General features: G+C 37.9%; 1 protein-coding gene across 1 annotated transcript in view; it reads right to left on the bottom strand.

Annotated features, from left to right (window-relative positions):
* Window positions 1-23301, bottom strand: part of FAM110B (family with sequence similarity 110 member B) — a 114386-nt gene that overhangs the window by 66046 nt on the left and 25039 nt on the right. The window contains exon 2 of the mRNA XM_018080052.2: window positions 17435-17563. The gene's annotated coding sequence lies outside the window, so the exon portion shown is untranslated. The remainder of the gene's footprint in view (window positions 1-17434; window positions 17564-23301) is intronic.

Below are 23301 nucleotides of genomic sequence, written 5' to 3' on the forward strand. Positions count from 1 at the left end.
ACCAACCCCACACTCACATCCCTCAACTCCACAGACCTACACATTGGCAGTATCTTCACTGAAGACCAAACTGACTGAAATGATGGTCCATCATTGCCACCTTGGAAAATGAGGTGAAAAGCAGTTAAGCTGTCAGTGAGGTATGTTTCATCCTACTGCTGATAGATGTGGCAAAGGAGAATCTGAAGTAAAGCCTGCAAGAGGTTTACTATACTGAGCACTCACACTTTGGCCACAAAACCAAACATGGAAGAACACAGTGTTAGTCTGTTGGTACTTGCAAGAAAACACAAATCCCAAATGAAAGGTCATTTTAAAGATTTCACATAACCCTGAAACTTGCTTACCTTCACATACCACTCCAACACATCTCCATACCAATGTCAACCTTCCATTTCTCCTCAAGTTCCTTCTACTTTTCCTTCAGCACAATGTTTCCTTCCATCCCTTATACCATGTTTCAGCAATCACGTCAAACTATACAAATGTGCTCTTGTCTTTCCATCCTACTTATTTTCCCTCCACTTCCTTTCCTCACAGCTACCAGCAGAGATGCAGTATGAGCTGTCCATTTGAGAAGGCAACACACCTGTCAGCACAACCAAGAACTTCTCAAGATCAAAACATGTCTTGAGTGCCTCCTAGCCACCACTTCATGGCCTCTGGCTGACCAGATTGATGGCCACAAAGTTGATGAACCACAGAGAGGGACAGCACTGTTTACAGCAGGCACAGAAATAGCCTTAAACAGCACATCCTGGACATGGACCCCATATAATGCATGACTGACTCACATAAAATCAATGATCATGACCCTAGCGAGTCAGAGACTGTAAAACATATTATAGAAAAAAAAGCCTCTGCTTCCAACCAGTCAAGGGAGAAAGACACATTTGCAGACCATAATAAACAGGTTTAAAAAGAGAGTGCAATAAAAAAAAAAGCCAAAACATGACTGATGTAAGATGCTGAAATCCTAACACAAAGTATAATGGTGGCAAAATTCAACTGCTCAGGAGGACATGGAGGGTGAAAACTACATTGGAACAAACCATAAAAGGGTTTTGTAAGTGAAGACACATTTTTTATACTTGCTGTGGTGGAAAATAGGGACCCTGAGAGCATCACTTAAGTCAGAAAGCTGACAGACAAGTAGAGATTTCCCTCAGTAGAAGAGCAGAAAAAAGAGTTTGCAATATAATAAGTATACTTCCAGCACCTCCACATTATTAATCTTCCTCACCACTGCTGGCATTTTCTTCTACTCTATTTAGTATCATATTTATTATGACCAGCTTACTGAAATGGGTGACACAATCTGATGCTGAGTATACCTAACTGATATGTCTATAAGATTGGTCTAGGAAAAATTTAAATAGAAGTCTTCCATTAGAGGACAGGTGTAATTTTTAAAAAATGCTATGCTGCAAAGAGTGCAAAGTCTGAAGGATGAAGCATAGCATTCCTCCCTTTGAAGGAAAAACTCTGTCAGTCTTACTCACTTCTGTAATTAAGAATGTTATTTCCAATTCTGAGTAGAAAGTGCAGCTCCAAGGTTTTCTTTGATCTTGCGTGATGAGAATGAAGACCCATCAAGCACTCTAAACCCCATTGTGTTTTTATTCTTCAAAGACTGTTTTCTACTCTCTTATGTCTCTCTGTGTGAGAAGGTGTTTATGTTGAGCTGAAAGATGCAACTAGAAAGCAAGTCAAGGTGCGACTGTTGGAACATGATGTGGTTCTTTGCAGACGCTAATGCATAAAGGCACTTGCACAAAACACTCCCCACTGCCAGCCAGCTCTCTGGGAGCTCAGAGACTGCAAACCTTTGAGACTTCAAGTCTCCAGTCCACACCCATAATTCAGGGTTTCAGAGCAACTCTCAGATCTTATTACTTTACACTAGAACTGAAGATATTCAGCACAATGAATCCCAGAAGAAAACTAGCTTTGAATGCAGTGGCTTTGGTTACCACAGAAATCAAGGCTAATGAGTTTGAAGACAGCCTAGTGAATGTCAAGCCCTTTCAGCTAAAAGTAAAATAAATTTAGATTTTAATCTTAGAAATATTGTAATTAAATGACTAGAAACTGTGTCCATATAAAACCAGCAACCGTGACTCGCCATACCGGAACGCAGTCTCACGGTCTTCTTACAAGAAACCAGAAGCATTTTGCTGGCACAGATGAAAAGCCTCTCCAGGAAGAGAGGCTTAATTATTTAATAGAGCAAGCCAAAAGCCCTTTTATGAAAGAGCCATCAGGACTCTTATTCCATATAATGTTCCTGAAGAAGAGCATATTTGCATCTCAGGCACCCTGTAGACCCAGCAAGTTAAATTTTTCAGAGCTGATAAGATACCAGACCCTTCTTCCAAGAACTGCTTGTTGTTTTTGCCAAATCCTCTAACACAAAATAAGCACAAAAATCACATAACAAGGGTTATGAAAAATTAGCATAAATGGGGACAGACGAGTGCTCACCCCTCAAGCCCAGAGACTACCACTCCTTGTTTTCCACCCTTTTCTGAACATTTGAGCAGACACTCCCCTCCCTGCACCATGCTCCAACTAAGGTGAGGGGGAGAGTGATGATCCTACTAACACTAGCATGAAAGCTAAGGAGTGCTATGAAGAAGATGGGAAACATGCAGCAGGGGAACTCTGTCACATTGTGGGGACAAATTACTTACTGATCTGTGTTCTCAAACATTTCCTGGACAAAGCAGCAGGCATTTTCTTCATCTTCCTTTCCTAGGCCTGGGGGCAAAAAAAAGATGCCCAATTTCTCCGCAGCACGTCTTCATGGCATAGTAGCTTCACATAAGTCACCACTTATAATACTATTGCTGTCAATAACCAAAATTTCTTTAGGTGGCCATTCTCATGAGATGCCCAAACTAGATGGAACCTTTCAGACCTTTGTCCTAGCTGCAACTCTGCAGCACTTCCAGAACAGGTTTCTAAAAGCACAAGCATCAGAATTTTCAGTTTTAAACTAAGCAAAATACAAGTACATAACAACCTTTGTCTCACAGGCACTGTAATTCAACACTGCTTACACACACATCATTTTTGGTGGGTATATTTATTATTTTGTCCAGAATTTATATCAACATAAGATTAGGAATAAAGCAGGGTAATGGTTACAGGTCTGAACCTAGTCTTCACTGTGAACTCGGATACAGTTTGTGAGCACCAATATACAGCAAGTATACCTCAACTTTTCTAATAAGGCACTCAGTGAAGGACAGTAGATTTTTAAGATCATTTGTTTCCCATTACATCAAGTGGGTGATAGGTCAGCAGTGAGTCTTCAAGTCCCAAACATGTCAGAGGTGAAAAGGGAAATCAGTAACCCCATGCAATGCAACCTTAATAGCATAACAGTAATCCTTTTTGTCCTTACAGAAACTAGGTACGAACATAGGAAAATAAGGTCAAAAGGTGAGCACTCAAAATTAAGTGAAGTCAGAACTGGACCTTTCAGTCAGTCTCAAACATGTATGTATCTCCTGCATGTTCTACAATAATGCAGTCTTTACCAGTCTGAACCAAGAAAGCCTCTTCTTGCTCCTGAAACGTCTGCCTTAATCAGAATCTAAAGAAAAGGCTGCTCCAAAACTAATCTGCAAATAAAACAGACACTGATATTTTCAAAGCAAATTCCAACAGTCTGTAGTCAAAACATAAGTAGCATTACCACAGTAAAAGGGCTGCTAGAGAAGGGAAATATGAGCAAGTTTCAAAGTTGCCTGAGTGTTTAACACTGACTTCACTGTCCATATTATTTTATAACAGAAAATGCATAACTATGAAAACACTGCGTTACTTGAAAAAGTCATAATTTCTATATTCAGTTGGACTGCTGCAGGCAATCCCACCATATCCCACCCACTAGCATAAATATTCCTATTTGGAAGGACTGAGGTAATGTAAATAACACACTGATCAGTTCAGCATATAAGCTGCAGCATGTGCATGGCTAACCCGCAGAATCTAACCATTTATCTCACTTAAAGTATTCAAGCTGTTCTGAGTACTTACAACTTCTCCATTTATATAATTCTGTATCCGTTTCATTTAAAACAAATTGAAATAGCTTTGAAATATTGATGTTGGGAAGAATTTAGAAGGCTCGTTTTCTCTTTGAGTACTTGGAATATAATAATCTTTTGTGGTAAACTAGTACACTACATCAGGTAAAAGTATCTTCTACTATTGTTTTGCATCACATCAATAAAATGAGATCAAACCCCAACAAAATTAGATTTACGAATTCTTTTTTAAAATTCTACTTTATAAGTTAGAGCAAAGAACTATGTTCACAAGTCTGTATTCATTCAGAACTTGGGATTTAAGACCAACTTTCACAGATCTAAGAGCACATGTTTTGCAGTAGTCACATAATTTTTTTATTTTTTAGGTCTCTGTGTACATATTATTTCCACTCCCAAAAGTAGTAAAGGAAGAAATTTGGAGTAAAACCAGAGACTCCTTAAAGTCTTCCCAGTTATGTTATATACTAGAATATTTCATGTCTCCCAACCCATGGCATTCCTCCAGTCTTACTGCAGCTAAGTCTGAGTTAATGCTTGGCAGAACTTACAGGTAACTTCCTCAAGTAAATAAAAATACAAGAGGAAAAAGTACTAAACTAAACTAACTGGGGATATATGAGATGGTCAGGAGATTAAAAAAAACCAAAACACTAAAATCTGTAGAAGTTGCTGTCAGTGAATGAGATGCACGTCTGCACTTGAGAAATTCACTGTCAGAAAAAAGCCTGAACAGAACAAAACCAAAGGGAAATTAAAAAAGCACGTGTCTAAAAGAAAGTGGCAACAAAATCTACACCTAACAGGTATTAATAGGCAGAGAAATCTAGAAAACAAAGGATGCCTCCCAGGTGGCAGTACATCTTCACTCATCTCATCAGCTTTTAAAGCCTGCTGGAGGCAGATCTACAGAACTTGTGAGGAAAACAGTAAAATTGTCATTGTATACATTATTTGCATCTCACTACTACAAATCTCAGGGGAACATACCTGTAACTGCTTTGAAAACAAAATCATCCAGGCAAGATCCTTCCCAGCAGCAACACAAGCAGCAGCTCATACTTGCCACCGATATTTCTTGCAGTGTGGACCTAACCTGTTTTTACAGATAGATTTAATTTACATAGTCTTCAAGGCAGTCAGATGGAAAAACAGTATTGATTTCTCGTCTGAACCCCTGCAATTCAGCACATTGATATAGTGAGCTAAAAAGGCAGACACCCCTACCCGTGGTTACATACTGCAGTCTCTATCACACAGCAGATCCTTGGCAGAGAAGGAGAAATGCAGTTAAGGCCAGGGTCAGGCCTTGGCAAAGACCAGCCGCCAAAACAAAGGCACCACTGGAGGTAGCAGAGAGAAGAATCTCTTCTTAAAAATAGTATCAACTCCAACTGAAAAGTGCAGCCTGCTGGCAGGTGGAATTAAGTATGCTGTGTTTGAAGGTACTGTGAAAGAAGACAGAGAACTTATCCTCCATATGCCTTGACCATCCCAAGAATAAGCCTGCAGAGGCTGTATTCGTGAGAACACTTGGGTACACTTCCCACATTGTTTTGGGTGTTTGTTTTTCTAAATATTAATTAAACTCCCTGTAGCTTACCACTGAGAAAATGAAGCTAGAAACAAGGATAAGAAGACAGAACAAAGCTAAATATAGGTATAGTTACCTGATGCTTTAGATAACCAGTGAGTCATTTCAGTAGAATTAAAGTCATTGCACTGGAATTAAAGCATCTAAAAATTAAAGGCTGTTGCTGCACAATCTATAAAAGAATAGAAGACTACATTATGTGTGTATCCAGGCTACATCTCACAGATCCTTTTTTTCCTCCCTCCTTCCCAAGATTACCTGTATTTTATGTTACAAGATGAATCATTTTGTTCTTTATACACAAGGAGTACTATTAATTTGAAGAGACTCAAAATATTAAGCTAACAAGATATGAAGCTATCATCATTCAGGACTCTATATAAATACCTTCTCTTGCTTCCCTTAACACTGGTATTTAAAATGTTGACTGTAACTAAAATAGGTGAGTGCAGCAACTTAGTATAATCATGAGCAATCGCTCAAGGAAATGTGACCTAATACTTGTAATTTAAAATTATCTTGCAATCTGACTTACAGAATAAAGAAAACAAAGATATCATTCAGCTGAGTCAACATTCTCATTACAGGCTGCCTATCATGGTGAAAACTCAAGTGAATGAGCATTGCAAAAGAAAATGTTCCTATAGAAGTTATTAAGATGTAACTTGAAACAGTCACAAAGTAAGCATGGTGTATATAGATTTATTAATTTCTTCGAACCTGTTCTTGAGAGTAAAACAGAGAAAGGGAAGACAGACAACAAATAGAAAGCTCTACAGAAGACAAAACCCTACTGGTATAATCCACAGGTAAGAGAAAACTTCATTTAGAACTGAAGCAAATACATCAAGCTTGTAAATCAGACTGATTACATTCTAATGCCAAACAATTCCAGATAAAGATAATTTAAATCACACTGAAATTACTGATTTTTTTGCTGAGGTTATGTATCTTAGTCTTTATTTGAGCAGCTCACTGTAGAGTGCTTCTGATCACATATTGTTTATCTGACACAAGAAAAAACACTTCACTCCTCTGAAAGTTTGGAGCACCTAACCTAGTAAAAATTACAAATTGTGGCTGCAACAGGTAGCAGCAACAGAAGAGACAAAAAAAATTTTTTTTTTTTTGTTAAACAATATTAAACAGATCTATGCAGAAACATGTCTCTAAATACATTATAGATCAGAAAGCTACTTTGAAGATGTTGACACATACATGTCAGAGAATGTTAATTTAGGTTCCAGACTGTGCATTTATCTAGCACAAATATTTATACTTAAGTGTTTTAAGAACTCTGTTATTAAGAAGCTTGCTATTGTTGGGAGTAACAAGCTCTTCTTATTTCATGCTGCCATTGTAGGAGGATTCAGGGACAATAGTGAAAAAATAGAATCAGCTATCAAGGAGTACACTGAGAATTTATTTTCTATTCCTTATACTCATCAGACTCCAAGATATCACAGAGTCTAGTACTAGTTCCTCTGGAAAAATTAAATAAGGATTCTTTTCATTCAACATACCTTCTAAGAAACAGGCCTGAATGGAAGCATTTAATTTTATTGCATAGCAGGTAAGTCTGAATCACCCACCATGACATTAGGTACCCTTATGGAAGACTAGCTACATTTGGTGGCATGATGCAGCTTCTGATAAACTAGGAGACAACTCCAGAACTGGCAATGACAGTGGCAAAATTTCAGGACTGAAGTCCTCCACTGGAAGTTCATCTAAGTCTCACCATGTTGCATATAAAGCGAGCTGCTTCCCTTCACAAAGAGCTTTTCTTTGTGCAGAAAACATGCAGCCACTGCCTTCTACATAGCTCAATGCCCCGTATCACTACTGGTCAGTGCTAACCAGGGGTAAGTGAAAAATCCACAGTAGGCATTTAACACTTGAGATTAGCAGTCAATTGATTAATGTGATCTACTGGCCCCATTTCGTACATCGAGTCCCTTATGCAATCATATCTGGTAGGTGTAACAGGAGGGCTCTCCCACCAAATGCCTTAATTCTGTAAACTGTCTCACTCCGACAGGGCCCTAAAAACCTTTGTCTTAAGCAAAAATTAGACTGACCACAGGAGTAAAATTTCTTTACAATAGAGGGAAGATTCAAGGTAATCAGAACAAAGAAAACAATCTCTCTCCTATATTACATGTTTTTGGAATATCCTTCTTCATAAATTTAAGTTAATCTTCCTTTTAAAAATTTTACAAACTCCAAAATGTAGTTGTTTTTAGGTTTTATGGCTCATTCTAGGAAGTAATAAAATCACATACCTAATATTTTGACAGTGCACCTCTGGCAGTTAGTGTATATGAAAATGTTAGCGTCTCTGAAAATGTATCAACCAAAGAAACAGCAGGAACACCTAGTTTGTTTAATTATTAGGGAGGGGGGTGGAAGATCTGTGGATCTTCTAAGAGAAAAAACTTTACGATTGTCACACCTGAAAGAAAAGCTTCCAAAAGAACAAAGCTTGCAGCTCATACTGAGTCATTTCTGCACGTCAACATTGACTAGTAGCTTGGAGCTTACCAAACTGTTGGTTGTTGGTTTGTTTGTTTTTTAAAGCGCTTAACTATAAAAAATAATCAGAAAAAAAAGTTGAGGCAATCCACACACTTCTGCTCCTCAAGTTGCCTCCTCTAGAGAAACTGATGGCAGAAATTCCAGTTGACATGACAGGATGTAAAAGCCACAAAACTCCTTTATATATCTGTGTGGCCAGAGCCCAGTGCCACCTGGGAGACAAGGGACATTTCCAAGAAAGGACCACAGGAATTGTGACAATGAGTACTTCACTGGACACTGTACTCCAGTGTGAATGCATCTCTCTCCTTCAGTGAACAGCCACACAGAACATTAATTCTGATCCCTGGACACTCACATATGTGCTCAAGGATTCTTCTTCACCATACTGGCTTGGAGAGGACTACTGAAAGGTGGGACCTGACTGCTTTTTTATCTCTGTGAATGCTCATCTGCCTTTTACTAGTCAGAACTTCAACATTACATGATGGAAAAGGCTAAGACCACACTCCTCGGAGTTTGGGGCACCTTAAGGCTTGAAGGTCACATACAATGCAGGCAAAACAGTGCTGGAAAAGACAATTTATTTCTCTTTCTGCAGCTGATGACCTTCCCTTGACTAATTCTCTGAGAAAATGCAGGAACTCCAGCAAGGACCTAACTAAAGCCCAGAAATATCTGAAGAAGCAGCAAGAAACAGTGAATTGATGTTTTCAAAAAATTGTGTAAACTGAATAGAAGTGTAAGACTTAAGAATGACAGTTCCCTAGGTATGACTTCATGGCAAAGAGACTGTCTTATAGTCCTTGGAGTGCAGTTGTGTATAGCTATACACAGAGATGTGATTGTCATTCACTGACTTCTCTGAGGATCACAGCAAGCTTTGGGGTCCTTTTTTTCCCCCGTCATCAGTTTCAGATACAGTTCACCAATATCACAGTAACATGGCTGGGTTTGAAATTCTCTGAGAAGTGTGAAATGAGGAGGCACCAAACAAAAAAAGGAAGGAGATCGCTCTAACAGTGAAAAAATGATTCATCTTACAAGATCTTGTCCCTCTTCTCTGCCTCTTGCAGCTTTCTTCACTTGCTGACCCACCCACAGTCAGGGGGGATCACCAATTTGGGCGCTCTGTCAGAAATACCCTGTCAGAATCTCTCGTCTCACTTCTTGTAAAAGCATTCTGCAGACCCAATTCCCTCTTCTTTTCTGGCCTTTCTGCAACACGAACCACACTTCAAAGACACAGCTCAGAGAGTCCTATCTCCCTCAACCACTTCACATCCACATGCTGTCCACGCCAGGCCCTCTTTCTCTACTTTTGCCTCTCCACCAGTGTGTCTGCAATGCTTTCTCCTGGGCAAGCTTTGTTGTCCCTCCTTTGTTTTTGTGGTCCTACTCAACCTTATGGTGATCTGCTCCCTCCCCTCCTGCCCTATGCCTGTTCCTTCTTCCCCAAGACTTCCTGTGTACACCAACCCATGTGCCCCAGCCTCTCTTTAACACAAATCTCTTCATGAAGCAGCTTCCAAAGATGGTTCAGTAGTGCTGCTGAGCAGCACAGCAACTTCAGTCTCACCATCAGCCATCTTCTACCTCCACTGAGAGCCTGATTTTTCTAGATAGTGGCAGTGCATATATTTAATTTCTAAACTCTGCTACTCTAATTATTATCAACTAGAGTAGCAGAAGTGGAAGGAGTAGTAGCAGAATAAAGTGCAAGTCCAATAATACAAAACTGCTAAAAATGGCAATCATCAGCTGGAAACAAGAAAAGAATAAAGACCGTCATCTCAATTATGAGCTGCTGTTATGAAACCACCTGTGAGGGGGTTCTCAAGCAAAAGGTATCACCATAAGAGAAAAACATACCATAAATTATGAACTTTCAGTAAACTGGAGGTGCACAACCTTTTCCTCTAAGAAACTGAGCTAAAAGAACAGCAGGACATTTAAACCAGTTGAAGAAAGTAAACGTTTTCAATTACTTCAGCAGGCAATCAAAATGAGACCTTGCACCTTTCAGAGATGCGCACTGAGTGAAAACCATATTGTCAAGAAAATGTAGTTTATTCACCAATATTTTTTCTTCGAATCACCAGGGACATAACTGTTCAAACTACAAATTGAAGGAAACAGCTCTTCATTTAGAGGAACGAGATTTCTACAGCTCGTAGAAAACAGACATCAAGCCTATCACATGTAACACATGATGTGGCATGTACTACCTGCAGCATAATCAGTAAGATAAGTATACACTAACAAATTCATGCATCACTATTCTTTGCATAGGAGTACAGTCGTGTTTTTATATCATGCAGCAGAGCTGCAGCACAGCGTAAGAAAAGTTGGTGCCAGCAGAGGGAGGTAGTTGCTCTCCAGGACATGCATCTTCAGATTCCCCGATGCACAGTAGGAAGCCAACAAGTTTGTTTTTCTGGAAGTGAACTCACCCCTCAGCCATTGTGTAAATGTGGCTTTAAATCAAGCTGTAATTAGATTTTGCTGTATTTAACAAAACCCCTCTTGTGCTCCTCTTTTCCAGCTCTAGACAGGAAATAAATGTATTTGTGAAAGAAAAAAGGAAAAAAAAACATTTATGTTTCTTCCCAGAGCATGCCCTGGCATGCATGCAAAAGTAAGTACCAAACACAAAACAATAAGCTTACGGGGCACTCAATCTTCACAATATGTAGGAACACAAGGATCTCTCAGCTGGTCCACTGTTAAACATCAACTCATTATTATCAATATTTTGCTTCACCATATTAACCTTGTTAAAAGATACTAACAGTCCAACACTTGGAGTTTAGCTTTTCTCCATAAATTCAATTTACTTGGCAGAAAACAGAAGTGGAAAATCTCTGCTAAAGACTCAGGCAAATTAAGACTGCCACGTATTCCTTCTAAGACAGATATTTTCTTCCCCTCTTATTTTAACTCTTATAGTCACAGTTTTCCCAATTTTAAGCAAATAGTTTTATCCCCCACTTGCAGTCTTTGTACAGACTGGTAGCCCTAAAATAAAACTGTGTGTGTTTTCTTCAGATCCACTTTACTGTAATACATGTTGCACAAGGTGGTTTTATCTTGTTTAAATTCTTTATGGACTAAACTGCATAATTCCACTGCACTTTACACTGTCATGAGGAACTGCATAGCAAATGAAGTTGAGTACACTCAGAAAAATAAACAGCTTCAATTGCATTTTGATTACAAGGCTTACAAAGAATTTATGGTGGTGGCAACAACAGTGGGTACAATGGTAAACGGGTGCAAGAAAGTGAGGAGGACATGCCCAAGGCCACACAGCCAGTCAGCTGCTGATAAAAGAACAAAAAGTTTCTGCTCTTTATGTAGATCTTCCCGGTGAGTCAAAACTTGGGATAACTATCTGGTCAGTCTCAGATTCTTTAGAAGAAAGAAAAAGAGACAACTGCTAATTACTTACAGACATGCACCACTTCTTAGGATTAAGTGATTTACAAAGTTACTAATTTTTAGGAGAGTCTGAAAAGCACGCCTTTTCAAAATCAACTTATTTCAAGAACATACACTCTTAAGACCCTAACTCTCTAGAAATTTTCTATTATCCTGCAAGTTTTAAGAAATCTAGGGCTGGTTTAGACTACTCAAAAGATAACCATGTTGTCAAGTCAGTTTGCAGTTTTATCTCTAAACAGAAAAGATCAAGGCAAAAAACAAATATTGGGAGTAGATTATCTTCCTACACCTGTAGGAGAATAAATTTGGTTGCTGTTGGTTGGTTGTTTGGGTTTTTTTTAACAACCGATACCAGCTCTTTCTGAAGCAGGATGATGAAGTTTTGCTCAGTACCAATCCAAAATGACAGTTCAAAAATTCTTATTATGTGCAAAGATTTTCTGCTTTTGAAATATATAAATCATCTGAGCAAAAGCTCAAAGGTATTCAGTGTCCTAATCCTTACTCTATCTCTACTGATAAATAAATTAAAAAAATAAACATCCGACATAAAAGAAACCTAAATTTTCCATAATCAAAGAGACTACACATACATTAATTTTTTCTCATCTTCTTTGACTCAGAAAAAAAAAGAGCTGGAAGTCTGGAAATTGGCACAATATAGTGCCATCCACAACTGTGTGAAACATTTTGAAAATTAATGTCTAGCTAAGCCAGCAATTGAGAAAAAAAAAAGAAGGGACAGAAATCCCATAAAGTAGGTAGCCAATGGTATGGTGCTATAACTAGGAAAGGCAAATGTCTACATTACCTCCGAAAGTAGTGGCATACAATAGGATTAGCCTTATCTTATTTAAGTTTCTTAACAGCAAGACTGCATCTTCCTGACAACATTCTGTTTCCAGCAGGACTCAAATTCCAAGTAATTCTTAAAATAAAGTAGCAATAGCTATGCCTGGCAGAGCTGGAACCATAAGGACAACATGAACACCCAAAACAGTTTATTCAGGTTTGACTCAAGTGGAAAAACTACATTTCAGACCCAACATACCTAAAGAAGGTTCCAGACTACCATTTTTAGGTCATGCCCTGTACTTCCTGCTTTTCAAATCATATTTAGGAAAGTCAGATCATAAAGTGGATCACATTGTGGCATTTCAAGTGAGGTTATTCTCTACATAATAATTAGTGCCTTTATTCTCATCACTTGCATACTGTTTTGCTACTCTGAGAATGTTATTTTTGTTTATTTCTGAGAAGCTTTTTTTAATCCCTTCCAAGTACCAGCATCCTCAGCGCAGCTATCTCATGCTCCATGAACTTTAGTGCAAATGCTGTAAGTGTTTCTTCTTAACAACTTCATTACAGTGCTTACACAGGAACACAGTGCTTGTACTGTAACCATGCAAAGCAAATATTCTGTAGTAAATGTAAGCTTTATTCAAAGTGTAGCTTTAAAAGTCTTTATGGCATACGCCAGCCTGGACTGCCAGTGCTAGTATAGAGAAAATGGCAAAAGGAAAGCTAAATGACAGACCTTTCACACTAACAAGAATTTTGGAACAGTCAAACAGAAAACCTATGGGCTAAACATATTGCCAAAATGTGTCAGCCTGTTTGTTGAATTTAACTGCATTTCTGTTTCACTTAGATAGTCTGAGTAGAAATGGTTGAATGTCTCTTCTTCTAAAGATTTATGTGTTGTTCCTTATAACACCATTCCTTTGAAAGATGCCCTTGTTGGGCAGTATCTCTGGTAATTTGATATGCTGCAACACAAGACATTATTTCCCAAATAGCAGCCAGGGAGACATTTATGATTGTACAAACACCAAAGATCCAGATTTGCCACCCCAATTAAATGAGGCATTTTGTCCATCTTCAGGAAGCATTTCAGAGAATAAACTTAAGCTGTTGAAGATTGTTGGGCAATATCTAATAGCTGAAATCTTTATTATGTCTAAGTTAGAAGCAACTGGATATATGTTGTCCTTATATTTAATAGAAAACGTGATAATCACACTGTCACCATATGTTCTCCAACTCTATGCATCTTTAAAAATCAGAATTTATACCATGAGTAAAACCATTCAGTAGTTTGAAAATTTACAAAATTGTATTAAAGAATGTTTGAAACTGCACTGAAATTTGGTACAAATCTCTGTTTCCACTTTTTTCCTCCAAATAAACCAAACCATTAATATTTGTAATTTGGATTCTATGTACTTCTCTATCAAGTCTCATATGGTAGCCTTTTCGAAGAAAATAATGCAGCTATCAGCAACATTGTTTCTCATCTTCACTGTATTCATCTCAAGAAAAAAAAAACTCCAAAAAACCTCCAACCCCAGACTCCCACACAACTCAAATCCCCATCTTCCTCTTCGCTAACCCACAACATCCCAAGCTGTCCCTACAAAAAGGATCTCAATTCGTCAACATTATCTTCTCAGGCTCTTTCTTCACCGTGAGATTGTTACATATAAGAAAGAGAAAAATGAATGGAGGATTAAAAAAAAAAAAAGAATCAAATTTACGTGAGAAACGGAAGTAGAACTTTTCTTTTTTTAAAAAAAAATGAAATATACTTCTGGCAAGCTAGCAGGCAAGTATCAAGTCATGATTTTCCTTCTGGTAGAAGTAAGCATGATCAGCACACAGGCCATCAGTGACAGACTTCCCAAAGAAATACATCTAGGGAGCAAGGCAGCATCCGGGATCCCATTCTAAGGGTTATTTTAGAAAAGATGAAATCCCATTAAGGTAAAAAATAAGGAGAGAAACACCAACAGCCTCTTACAGCAGAGAGTTTAAATAAAGTCAAAACCATTAGTGGAGGCAGTGAGGAATCAGAAGGGAAACAAAGGTATAAAAGTTTGTGCACTATGAAAATCTGCACTGTTGGTTTCACTTATTAAATAAACTCCATAGTTTTGTTGTAAAAACTATTTTGGACTCAGCTAAAGAACACTGTTCCATTTTGCCTCTTCTAGCGGGAGAAAAATCAAACAACATTTGATGCTCAGAGCTTAGTCTGTACAAAGTGGAAAACGATTATGTTAGCCCTTAATGCTCACAGAGTGGAGGCCTGTTTTTTTGGTGGTGTTATTTTTTTGTTTAAGGGAAAAAAGACTCCACTGAAAGGCACACATGGCCATGTACATAGATCTGCTTCTGCTGATATCACTACCACAGACCTAAGTACTTTAATTCAGGAAATGTAGAAAATCACTGAATGATTTAAAAAAAAAAAAAATCACAAACCCACTGAACTACCTATTTTGAAATTCAACCTAACATTAATGGCAATAAAACAAAGAATAAAATCCAACACCATAATATCTCAAAGACAGAGTGATGCCTGAATAAATCAAAATCACCAGTTTTGGTTTGCGGCACAGAAGTTTACATTTGAATGCAGCTGGATCGCAGTCAACTAGCCAGCTCCCATAGCAGCACTTCCAAGCTGTATTGATTTCCAGGGAAGAAAAGGCACTGTAAATCTGCTTGAGCAGCATTGCGTCATACTTTTGGTTGGCTTGAAGAAGTAAATTAAATGTTTTCCATTAGTATGGTAAAGAAGCTATACAATTTTGTTTTTATTTCAAATAGAGGCTCAAGTTACAGAACACTTTAGCTAAGTCTGTGGCAAGGACTACATGCTTCGTGTTTGTAAAGCCAGCAATTCATGCTTATGTGAAAACAGATGTGCGCACTGCACAGTTCCCAGGGTTGTGGAGGGTTTTTTTAAATGTGTTGCTGTTGATTAAAAAAGATCTCGCTTTTCAGTCAAATCATGGAATAAACTGAAGCAGAAACAACATGTTCTTGCCAGGAAGGGGGAAGAGGGGAAGAGCAAAGGGTCGGGAGCAGAAGAAAATTTTAAGGGAATAAAACACACACACACAGAGCAGGGTATGAGCTATGCTGTAGTACAACAAAGAGCAGCACAGTTATGAGAAGCAATAAGCATAACATTATTTAAGGTAACAAGAACTCCTTGATCAATTATTTATATAATTTACAACAACAGTTACAGCTGCATCAATGAAAAAAAAAAGAATCTAGGGCAAATATAAAATCTTCATGGCTATGAACTGTTCTTGATTTTCACCAGAACTTTTGGCTGTCTCATATAATGTGTTTCTGGTTAGCAACAAACCCTTCCAACAAAGGGAAACAAGAGACAGAAAGGTAAAGAACAAACTGCCTTGCTGGAAGCAGTGACAGCATTCAAGGCTGCATTTTAATCCTGGATGCTGTGCACTGACAGTACACTAACACTGTTGTACATGAAACCTAACCACCACCACCCCACTTAAGATACATCCATGCAGCCCATGGGATTATAAGGATACTTTCTAGGAAGTCTTTACTCTCTCAATGCATAAAACTGGACTTTTAAAATAAATAAACGTTTAAATAACTTTCAGAAGAAATACTATATTTTTTTAGTCCATGGTTATCTCAACTTGCATTGTCTCTTGTACTCCTAAAGCAGATGTAACAAAAGGAAACATTATGGAGATAAGTATTTCTGGATTGGGTTTTTTCCTTCAGTTTGAAATCAGTGTATAATCATCATCATCAGTTTTGCTGTTCTGTGAAGGTTTGAATACTCAGTTGAACAATGAGCATCCTCAGTTGTTCAAGACGACCTTGCCAGTAGACTGGAGAAACACAGTTGCAACTGAAATCAAAGAACTGAGAAGCAGAAAGAAAGGGCATGGTGTAACAAAGGGATGAGGGGGCCTAAATGTGCTTGGTGGTCTGACTCCCAGGCATGTACAGCAGATCAGAAGGGAAGGTTATGAGCTGAAAAACTGATTGTGCTGATCGCAAAACTCTTGATTTACTCTACGGATGGTAGGACAATGAACTTTGTTCTAGTTCAGAGCTCTAATTCCAGCCTAAATTAGAAAGATCAATAAAGGATTAACTACAAAAATCTGCAATTCTTTTTGGATGAATCAAGAAATATTTATTTAAGAAGCTTTCCAACAGTGAAATTAACACCTTGCAACAGCTATTTTCAAAAAATAGAGAAGTTGGCAGACCTTTAGAAGTACCTACGTTTAATCTTGAAGAAATACATAGAAAACATTTCCACTACTACTCACTTTTTTCAGCCAACTCTCTACACAAAGTTCAATTAATCTTGTCAGTATGAAGGGAAGATTCTGCATATATCATCACTACATTCAAAATCCTGGCAAGCTAACAAAGCCATAGCATAGTCAAATCTCCCAGAGTGCCTGGGACTGTAGCATTTATAGGTTCAAAAAAGTTTCTTCCATCAGCATTTGTCCTTTACAAGCAAGAATGGGTTCTGGATGACCACACTAAGAAATAACTACAGTGCTGATAAACAGAAATTCATGATATGCAAACCTTGTCCTTCTCCCATTGCTGAAGATATCAGAGTGTGTTTTCATATTGTTGTGGCCAAAGTGAGCTCTGAATACGACAATTAAAGTGGGATATGTTTCTAAAAACAGAGCGTGCTGTAGAGCTTAGAAACAGCCTGTTCCATTGTGAACAAAGAACTGCAAATATATCTTCTTACTAATAATATAAGGAGTTACTTCTGGCTCTAATCAACAATGCAGTATGTTGTCTCCCACTCACCCCACTCCAGCATTTGCTACTACAACATTTGTAGCAGGTAGCAAGGAGGAATACACATAAAAGGAGAAAGCTCAGAGATGTATTTCTGTGTTTATTTAGCAAGAAAAAAAAAATCCTTATTTTGAAAATTGTATCAGCCAATTCAATTTGCTTGAAAAATGAATTGTTTTACCTTGATGTATGATTTCTGAGTCCTGCTAAGGCTGTCTGGCCTGTTAGGAGGTCTTCACCTTTAGCAGAGGTCTCCAGATGAAGAAGATCTCTTCACCCTGGAACTCCCAGAGGCTCCCTGTAACAATGCCTGGAGACACAGCAACAGAGAAGGCATTTAGCTTCATCATTGTGCATCATCAAAGCCACAGTTTGAAAATGGACAAGGGTCCTGAAAGGCTGAACTTTGGCTTAGACAATGTAAATTTCAGAAATCAGAACCCTTCATCTTCATTTGGAGACTGAAAGCCTGCAAACAGGTAGTCAGCAGTACCGGACAGCTGTACATCCAGTCAGCTGTAGATGGTCTCTAGCATTTATATTGCCAGTCCTAACAGCATAATCTCCAAGCTCTGAAGTTTCACAGGTGACCTATAGGTATCAATCCTAAATTTCTCTCATGTCATTATTTTCCCCATGTTGTCAGAGATATGCATTGGGAATGCTTCAGAGCAAAGAGCACAAATGTGACACATCACATCTTCTCAGGGAAGTCGCAGAGTGCTGTGCCACGACAGGCAAGAAACACAGACTGCAAACCTCCCTGCACATGACTTCCATCCAGCTGACAAAACAGTCCTTGTTAAATATCCACTCCAGAACACTGTCTTATGCTCAGAAGAATTAAAAGTAAAAATCCTTAAATTTCTCCATCAGAAGGGAAGGATAACAAGAATGCCTTCCTGAAATTAATGTTTCACCACTGCTTTTCACATGCAAAACAACCGTACAGAATTTGGTAGGTTACAAGACATGACCTAAATCCCTGTTTATGTTCTTTTTCTCAAAATGCCACCTGAGGTAAGATCAGCTCTAATCATACAGAAAAGTAGGGTACATGAGATTTCTAGGGTTTGCTTTTATTTGACAGTATGTGATCAAGCACCCTTAGTGGCACAAGCAGATGGCACAGCAGCTTCTTTCAAGCAAACCATTCTGAGCAGTTTCAGTTGTTCAATTATTTTAGTTTTCTAATCAGCTATTCACTCTAGAAACAGCACTGCAATCAGGTCACAGACCATGTGATGAAACACGGGGTTCCTTTAACAAAAATCTCAAAAATATGTGCGAAAACTGTTTAAGCACGAATTCAAGAAAACAGGTGTCTCATACAGTTAACACACCAAACAGGCAGCAGTTTTTGTCAGGTATCAATTACTTTGGGCTTCCTCCCTCACAGTCTTTAGGGAACTTGACTGAGTTTGGGTCTTGACATGAGTACAACTGGATTTGTTTGTGTTGGGTGGGTGGATGAAGTCTCACCTTGGGACACTGGCTGCCTTTGAAACTGGTACAACAGAAATGGGCAACAATGGAGGGATTTCAGAGAGACGGGTATCTTCATGTAAATGCTTGTAAATTAGAAATAATAACAAGAGAAAAATGAAGGCATAAACATATTCAGAGTGACGTAGCATTACAGCTACTCCGTTATTACAGGCCTGCTGTAGTATTGTTATTCTGGTATTCAGTAAAGGAAAAAAAAACTTAAAACATGGTAAGAAAAAAAAGATTTTTCCAACCTTGCCTTGTTTCATACAACAAAGTACAACAAGAGACTACCAATCAGAAACACACTCTTGTATTATTACAATTTTTTCTGATATTCCAAATTACTGTATTTTACTCAGTAATTCTGAACAACAGTCTAAAAACGAAAGCAACTTTGCAAGGAAAAGGATGTAGCAACTTGTAGTTTGAGATCCCTGAAAGTTCATATTTGACAAGTCAGAGGGGAAAAAAGTGAATGTGGTCATTAATTGCAGCTAGTAAATCTGTTCCAGACGTATTTCTTGGCCAACAGTTTCAGCAAGTTCAAGTACAAACACTTTTATTTCCAAATTGAGTGAAAATTTCAACAACTATCAACTGGTCAGGATAGAAGACATCCCAAAAATTCCCAGAAGGCTGTTAGGTGTAATGCTTAAAAAGAAAAACTTGCGACAAAATACTGTGGAAAAAGAAGTTCACAACTTTTTGTGTAGGCAAATATTCAGCTTCACAAATTCTTTCCCTTCTGCTTGTTGAAATTGGACTCCCTTCCTTTTTATTTCTCCACTAAGTTGCTGGTTTAGAATCTGCAAAGAATATGGTCTGTAGCTCCCAAATTTACATCTAGTGCTCGTAATGTTACCAGTCTCCCTTGGGAAATACTTATCACTGAGTTGACTATATTCATGTTTACAGATGAAAGTATGTTATGAATGTATATGTGTGCATGCATCTGTACAATTATATATATTAAAGTAGCTGAACAGTTATCAGTCAGCTTCTCTTCTCTAAAGTGCTCAGAACTGCATTTTAAAAATATTTTTATGAAACTGTTTTGTATTTATAGACTACATCCTGAGTTTCAGCCTTTATCCAACAAGCTGGAGCCTTTTATGACACGTGTAGTTTCCTGCTTCGCTGTCCAGTATCAACAAGTCTTTGGGCTTTTTTTCTGAAAAGACTTTTCATCCTCACTTGCTATGTTCTTCCTCTCTTTCATTCTCTTGCTCAGTATGAAATCAAAGTTTTAATACTTAAAAAAATACACAGACCCTCACAGAAGAGAAGCCAAACCTGATTTAGAAGGATTCGTGAATGAACAAATGAATGGGCTCCTTATTCTAATAATCCCAAAGGCATCAATCTAAACCTTCAAAAACCTCACTCAAGTCTACCGTGAGTTCTACCGTGAGTTTTCCATTATCCAAACTAAAGTCTTTAAAAATGCAGGATTTATTTACAAAGAAATAAGCTGCTATAGATGCACAGCAGCAGACAATTAAGCATTTGATAACTCGATGCTTTGATAAGGCATTACCTTCATCACTGTCACTGGAGGAAAACTGAAGTAAGGAAACTGAAACTAGAAGACAGTGGAAGAATCTAGCTATTCAAATAAATAAGATATACTCTCTGTGTCAAAAGAGATATGAAAGCTCTCTTCAGCCAAACATCTGTGAGAGAATAAAGTTATTTAACAAAGCAGAACAGGTATAGAAGATCTCAGCCTTCAACTAGAAACAAGGGAATATTTACCAATGCATATTGTGCCAAAACTATTCAACCTGTTTAATGAAGACCTAAATTTTCACAGGCAGGAGGTATAGACTCACTACTCTCACATCTCCATAACTTTCAGGTAAAAAAGCTCACATCAAACATGAATTGAAATGTGTCAATTTAGAGACCACAATTTTCAGAAACATTAATTCATGGAGTTTTGTTAGGAAGGGGCCATATCCACTAAATCCAGCGATTTCTATACCCATAGACAGATTTGTTTTCATTAACAACAACAATAAAACTAAACTGTAATCTGTTTGCGTGGTCAGGATTAAGCCACTGAAAAGCTGAAGGAATCAAATTAAACAGAAAAATCATAAGTTGGGCAGTCCCCACAATTAACATTAATATGTTTGCAATTTGCACAGCATTACATTAATTATTACTCTATATTACTTTTGCTGGCTAATAAAAGCATAAGTATCTTCAGTATTGGAGGTTTTACTTCTGAGATGGAACAACATTCGCTTTTTCTGACTTTATACACAGTCGTTAAAAATATTCACCCCAACACAGATCAATAGTAATAAATTTCATTGCAAAGTAAAACACCTATAAGGAACTAAGAGGAGCCTTATTCACCACAAAGCTCGATGAAAATATTGCTAATTTTCTCAAGCAAGAGTTACATCAACTGGACAACTGAAAGGTAGTAACATTGTTAAAGGTCTCATGGTTTCACTACCACTATTATTGCAGCTGTGAGTATTTCACTAGGAGACTCTGGATCGGCACAACTATCCATCCACTATATATTATAAGGGAGAGTTACTGTACATTTACAGAAGCATAGAGTGCACTAATCTGCTAAATGTTAATTATATTGACACAAAGCTTCAATTAGAAGTAGATTACCAAGTCCAACACACTAATATTTTTGTTTGCTGGTGTGTAAGTACACACGTCTGAGAATCATAGCTACAAGAAGAGACAAAAAGCAGTTTATCTTCATTAGTTTTCTCCCCACATTGTCAAATACTTTCTTTTCTAGTCTTCAAGGCCAAGGGTTTCATTAAAAGTTTGTATCAGTTATAATAATATAAAAGGAAAAAAAAGGAACACAAAAAAACCCAGGTTTTCTGGTCAGCATGGTACCTGATTCTGCAGGAGAGGTTTTGTCTTCTAGAGTTAAAAAATAAATTAAAATATGTATAGACATCACAACAGAAAAATTAGAGTGGGCAACCCGGTAAAACAGGACTCCAAAGATGAGTAAAAAGAGATGGTTGTTCTCTTGACAAAGAAACGGTCTTAGAGGAAAATGAAGGGCAGGAAAATTAAAGTACTTGAACAAAGCAGTAGCTTTTGTTCTGTCTGATGGGTTTCCATCCTGTCACTTTCTTTGTGCACCCGAGGAATGCCAAACAAATTAATGACAACAAAAAAGCAATCAGAATTAGGTCTGCTAAGACAGGTGGTTATCAAAGAGGATAAACACAACTGTTACGGAAAACTATTCCCTGAAGAAACTCCACTGAAAAGCAGCAGATGATTGAAAGCACTCCCCAGCTGAAAGCACACAGTTCAAGGGGTACCAACTAAAAACTGAAACTGGGAATTTATGAACTGAGTTTATATACTAATGTACAATCTCCTACCCTCTTCAGTCTCTGTGAATATACATCTCTTGCCAAGGGACTTGAAAGAAGAAAGACTGTACGCTTGTGAGCATTCCTGGGTTCAGTGACAACAGCCAACTTAAGAGTTCAAAGACAGACCACAAATGGTAAGGAAAACAAGGTATATGACAAAAAGTAAAATTATTCCAGTGTGGGGTGGTGTGAGAAGCAGAAAAGGCCCTGACACCATGCAAGCACTGACTGTATTATCAACACTGGTTTCTGCACAAATCCAAAACATGTCTCCATACCAGCTACTATAAAGAAAATTAACTCCATCCCAGCCAAAACCAGCACAAAGTGACAGGAGAAGATGGATTTAAGAAGGGGCCTGTTACCATGATTCATTTTAAGTAAATAAGACTCAGAAATTTAATCAGAACAATCAAGTTTCTTAAGTTTTCCCCGTGAAAGAGAATAGAAAAATACCATACCACCTTATTGCTACAAACATTGCAGAGAACCATAAAACAGGGAATGGAAGTTGAAACTAAAGCAAAATAAGAGACCCTTTGTATGAGTTTTTGGTGACTTCTCTATCAGTTAAAAAAAGTCATTAAAGCAGTTAATTTTCAAATTTAAAAAAACCCCAGTGTACTCTCTGAGTTGCTATTGATGATCCAGGGAAGATGTCAGCATATGCTATCTCAAAGAGTTATTCCCAAATATAAAGGCTTCTGAATGTCAGCCAGGGTATAACCCCAGAAGTAAACCAAATTCTGAACTGTCCTCCTTTTGAGTTTGCAATTTAGCTTTATTAATTTTTCATAGTCCCCACAAAAGATAATCACTTTGTTGTTCATAAGATGCAAGCTAAGTAATTGGTCAGACAATAGGAGCAACCATATGCTATAACCATCTTTGACTGCTATTTGGGAGAAATCTTAAGACATCGATGCAAATATACATGAGAGCAATTACTTATATGCAGTTGAAGAGGGAATCATTTATATTACACTACCCTGCCTGCATTCTCACAACAAACTTCCCAGAAATCAGCCATACTGATCTGCTGGGTAGATTTGAACTCTACTAAGCATAAGAAAAGCATGGAAATACAAGCAAAACTATGCATGAGACAGATTTTAGACCTGACAAGGTCTCTCTGGCTTTTAATAGTGACACCATTATCATTTTAAGAATGGTACTCTGGAAC

The sequence above is a fragment of the Manacus vitellinus genome, unplaced genomic scaffold, assembly GCF_001715985.3.
Source record: "Manacus vitellinus isolate BGI_N305 unplaced genomic scaffold, ASM171598v3 scaffold_1_pilon, whole genome shotgun sequence".
Taxonomy (NCBI): Eukaryota; Metazoa; Chordata; class Aves; order Passeriformes; family Pipridae; genus Manacus; species Manacus vitellinus.